This window comes from Equus caballus, chromosome 15, assembly GCF_041296265.1.
Source record: "Equus caballus isolate H_3958 breed thoroughbred chromosome 15, TB-T2T, whole genome shotgun sequence".
Lineage (NCBI taxonomy): Eukaryota > Metazoa > Chordata > Mammalia > Perissodactyla > Equidae > Equus > Equus caballus.
The window spans coordinates 59,914,228-59,919,659 of record NC_091698.1 but is presented as its reverse complement, the minus strand read 5'-3'; the positions used below and the strand labels follow the sequence as shown (position 1 = coordinate 59,919,659).

The following is a 5,432-nucleotide window of genomic DNA, read 5'->3' as shown; positions in this document are numbered from 1 at the left end:
GTGGCTCAAGGTGACACAGTCAAGTATGACTGAGTAATGACTGAAATGTACACGTGAAAAAGATCTGAGAATCCTGTAAATAGGCAAGGACATATTTTAAGAATTTAGCATGGAAATAATCTTTTCATGCCTTTGAGACATAATATAGTATACTGGGTGAAATTATAATCTGATATATTCACTGATGTTTGTTATTATAGTATTTTTCCATTAAAATACATATCCACGTTAGATCAGAACAAAGAATATAAAAACCATACAGAATTCAACGACTCAATAAGTATTCACAGATATGTACTATTAACATTTTAATGTACCTCCTTCCTCTTCTCGAAATTGGCATTACATGGCATATTTTAGAATGCTATATTTGCTTAATAATATATCATGAACATTTTTTTATATCATTACATATTAATTATATATAATTCTATCATATAGATATATCATAATTTATTTAACCAATCCCTGTTGCTGAACATTTACATCATTTGCAATTTTCTGTTATTTCAGTAATATTACCTCAAAAAATCATCTTATATCAATATGATTGAACCTAAATTATTTTTCTTATGATAAATTCCTAAAAGTGGAGTCTTGGCTTAAAGGCTATAAATATTTTTATGGGTTAGAATAAATATTGCTTTTCAGAAAAATGTACCATTTTATGTTCCCATTAATAATTTGAAAGTGCCCCTTTCTCCACATCTTTGCTAACACAGAGTGTTACAATTTTTTATGCTTGTCAATTTGATGGACAAAAAGTATGATATATCACTGTTATCTACTTATAGACTTAACTCTAGCCTTAGATCAGAACACAGAACACAGAAGTAGAGAAGGAAGCCTTGTCAGTCTGTCTTATTGCTCTAAATACTAATTTTAGATTGATGCCTTTTCACTGATCCATTCAACAAATGTTTTCTGAGTACTTCTTCAAAAAAAGAATTTAGAAGGTAAAATTTTATATTTGGCAAGTTAGTTATATTCCTCAGTTGATGGCACATTAGCATGACTGTCCATGCCAGGATGCTCTCTTGTTTTATTATTTCCCCGCCTTTCATCCTGATCCTTCCTTTTAAGCTGATCTCTTTCATAAGCAGCCACTCTGGCATGTTTAACATATATATTGGATATGTATGCTTCCTTGAAGAATATATAGTGTTTTGTGGTTTTCGGTGTATGCATTTTAAATTTACACAAATTGTATTCATAAATCTTGCATTATGTTACATTTTCCAGTACTAAACACTACACCAAAAAAAAAAAGTTAAACTCTATCCTTGTTGTTGTGAGCATGTTTAGACTTTTACTTCTAATTGTACAAAAAATTCCATGGTGTACACCTGAGGTCCAAAGAAGGAGGAAAACATTTGTGCTCAATGCATCATTCTGGGAGGATCAAAGGAACATTTTTGTGTTATTTCTTGAATAAGAGAGATCATGATTAGTTACGTGACTACACATGTCTACCACTGGAGAGGGCTGCGTGAAGTTTTAGGAAAGCTTAAATTGGTAGCACCCCTAGAGTATCAACATTCCTGGGAGAAGTAAGGCTGATCTGTTTATCCTGCACATCCAGTGGGGCATGTGCAGCATGCCACTGACTTTGGGGGCAGCTGGTGTCACATACTGTGGCACTCAAGGAGGCACTCAAAAATATTTGTTGAATAGCTGAGTGAAAAGGAATCAGCCTAAGATGAATCTTAGAGCAATAAGGTCGGGAGACAAGGATCCCTACTGCCTAAGTAGTGACGGACTTCCAAGGAAACAGCTTGTAGTTCATGGTAATTCACCCATGTCTTGTTCTTTCCTTTCTGAGCACTTAGGGTGCTACATGTTCTAGCCCTTTTGCAACTGGATGAAACTGCCTGACACTTGAAGCCGATGGAATATGCATGAAATTGATACTTGCCATTTCTACATTCAGGCATGTAGGAGCCAGTGTGCCACCTCCAAGCTCTCTCTTCTCTTCTCTGGCAACCTAGGAGGTCAAACATTCCAGATTGTGCAGCTATAAGATGGCAAACATTAGACAGACAGCCTTGGGACTGTGTGGAGAGAGACCACCTTACACCCTGGCCAATCCACATTGGGAGCAGGTTTGGAATGTGGGAAGAGGGGGTTGCATTTTAAGTAATGTGGCCAGGGAAGCCATGATAGAGATGGAGGTGGCGACCTGAAAGCCTAAAGGAAGTGAGAAAGTACAGCATCTGGGATAGGAGCAGTCTGAGCAGACAGAGCAGCAAGTGCAAGGGCTCCAAAATGGGACGGAGTTTGGTATTTAAAGGAAGTGGGACAAAGTCAGTGTGGCTGAAGTAGAGTGAACAAGAGGGGAAGTAATAGAGATAAGGCCAGACGGTGACCGGAGGTGGGGGAGAACAGATTGTAAGGCTTCACAGGTCATTATAAAGACTGTGGCTTTCACCTTGAGTGGTATGGGGGGCATTGGAAAGTTTTGCATGTTGGAGTGACATGATTGATTACATTTAACCTATGTTGAGAATAGATCAGGGCCAGCAAAGGGAAGAGGCTGGGTGTGCAGTTAGGAGGCTACGGCAATATTCCAGGCAAGGGAGGGTGGTGGCTTGGAGTGGGATGATAAAAGAAGAAGTGGTACGAAGCAGTCAAATTCTGGGTATATTTTGGAGGTAGCACCAATAGAATTGCAGATGATTAGATGAGGGGTATGAGAGAAAAAGTCAAGGATGAATCCCTGGTTTTGGCTTGTATAACTGGGAGAATGGAGTTGCCATTCACTGAGACGGCGAAGACTGTAGGAAGAGCAAGTTTGGGGGACTATCAGGAGGTCAGGTTTGGATGGGTTAGGTTTGAGATGCCCATTGGATATGCACATGTTGATGAAGGGAGACTACACCAGGCTATGTTGGCAAGGAGACTGGACTGGTGAGAATGACAGGGATGATGACACTCTTTACCTAGGAGATGGAGGTCCAGGTTCTCTAAGTGGAGACTGAGCGCATTTGGGAGCCCAATCCCTGATTTCTATTGGGTAGACTGGCCTGGAACTGAGTTTCCCAATCACTAGGATTAAGCTGAATTTCTACAAGACTAGTTGTTGATGTAGTAGCAAATACATCTCCACATGAGAGCCATCCATTTGGCAGCCAAAAGGCCAGAATTTCACACTCTGTGTGAAAAATCACCTAAAACCACTATTTTCAAAGCCTCTGCCTCCTTGACTCTGGGATTCATTTCCAGGTTTCCAGAACTCAGGGATGAACACTGAAAGTATATTTTAAGGCAAGGCAATTTATGCTTATTCTTCCAGCGTAAAAAATTGCATTTCCACATCAAAGTCATGTTTGGTTTCTAAATCTGTTACCATAGCAAGAACTATATTCCTCAGCTTTCCCTGGTTGCATTGTTTATATTTCTTAACCAACAACATCTAAACCTTTTATTTTACTCACTTGGAACTGCCATTTATTCCAACCGTTTTCTTCATGAAACATTTATGTATTGATTTTCCATGCCACCTCCTTTCTTTTTGGAGAAATGATTAAAGGTAGGTATTGTTTGTTTTCTGATGCCAGACCTACACCACTGTTCTCCAGGCACCACACATTCCACTCCTAATTGTTGCACATGTGTTGAACTTGACAGCACCCTGTCCATGGCTGGTAAATAGTGATTCATTCCGTATGCTGTAGCTCTGCACAAGTGTCATTTCTGGGAGGTAGTACTCATTGAATGCTTTGTCAGTTGTTATTTCTGTTTATCTCCCTGTTCATTTACATAATTCCTTACTTTGTGGACTCATTTTGTTTTTTGTCCTCTTCCTGCTGTTCTCCCTTTTGATTTTCTCTGTTCTCTTATTCCTCACTGAAGAGAAACTGAATGTTTTGCACATACTTGCCATGCCAGTCCTGGGGAAAGCTGTGCTTCTCCCACTGAAAGGAAGGGTTCAGTATTGTACCCTTGACCTATGTAAGTCATGTAACTCAGATGCTTGTCTGTGTGGCCCCAAGTAAAAAATTAATAGGAGACTTCATTTGAAAAACTTGTAACGGGAAATACCCTTTGTTGGAGTATATGGAGCCCAAAGAAACTATAGTGGGATTGAGGGAGCCACAAAGGCAAGACTCCAAGGTCCCTGATTCTAGAGGAGAAGAGGCCATTTCTTAGAGGAGTTCTTAACCTGGTGGGCAGGGCCACTGTGTATGCTTGTGTAGATTGTGTTCTACACTACGGTGCTCAGCTGAGGGGCAGATGGGGCCTGGAATGCAGCTTGTGGTCCACCACGTACCCTACTTGTGATGATTAATTTTATGTGTCAACGTGTCTGGGCCACTGGGTGCCCAGATATTTGGCTACACATTATTCCAGGTGTGTCTGCGAGGGTATTTCTGGATGAGATGAAATTTGAATCAGTAAACTGGGTCAAGCAGATTGCCCTCCCCGATGTGAGTGGGCTGCATCCAATCAACACTGAAGACCTGAATAGAATAAAGCGGCCAGTAAGTGAAAACGTATTCTCTGCCTGACCAGCTTCAAGTTTGGACATCCACATCTTCTCCTGCCTTTGGACTCTGACTGGAACCTATGCCATCACCTCTCCTGGTTCTCAGGCCTGGGACTCAGTCTGGAACTACAGCATTGACTGTCCTGGGTCTCCAGCTTGTGGATTGTAGATCTTAGGACTTCTCGGCCTCCATAACTGTATGAGCTAATTCCTGATAAAGAGACACACTAATACACTACTTGAAGCACCACTCAAGGAAGAGATGGCTTTTGTTAATTCGCATAAAGTTTCCCTGTGGACTAACCAAGGCTCTGGCAGTGGGTGTGGAGTTGGGTGTGAAGAAGTAGGAAGGGGGCTGACATGTATAATTTGAAGAATTGTGTTCCCCTTCACTCCCATGTAGCTTAGAGTTTGGCTGTGGTTCAAAGTTCCTGGTCTCAGCATGAGTCATAATATAGGTGATTCTTACAACTACAAGGGGATGGAAACAATTAAGAGCTTTGGTTCCTCTCTTAAATGGTGAACCCTGAGAATACGTTTGCTGGCTGGAGAGAGAGAGAGCAAAATAGGGATGAGTAATATCCATAAAAAATACTCAAACTTTGCATTTCGGTGGGGCAATGTGTACTTTTCAAAACATGTTCCCATCACTGTTTTAATACAAAGAGATATGACTGATGCTTGTTATCATTCTCATTGTAAAGTGCAGAAACAGCTGCAAAGGGGACATTTGGATGTCCCTGTGGCTAGACAGTAGCTAGAGGTCAGGTTTCTTCTCTAGTTGAGCTGCTGTCCAGGCTCCTGGGCTCTTTCCAGCCTTCTTCATAGGCCTGATGGAACACTCAGAACACTAGCACATTCTTCCTAAGCATTTTATTTCTCAGAAAAAATACAATAGTTTGATTAAGAACATACTTTCCTTAAAGAACAAACACCAGAGATCCTG

General features: G+C 40.8%; 1 non-coding gene across 1 annotated transcript; it reads left to right on the top strand.

Annotated features, from left to right (window-relative positions):
* Nucleotides 1-4,272: 4,272 nt before the first annotated feature.
* Nucleotides 4,273-4,367, top strand: LOC111768259 (small nucleolar RNA SNORD66). Its single transcript, XR_002800438.1, has one exon. It is a non-coding gene; the product is annotated as a small nucleolar RNA SNORD66 (small nucleolar RNA).
* The last annotated feature ends 1,065 nt before the right edge of the window (nt 4,368-5,432 follow it).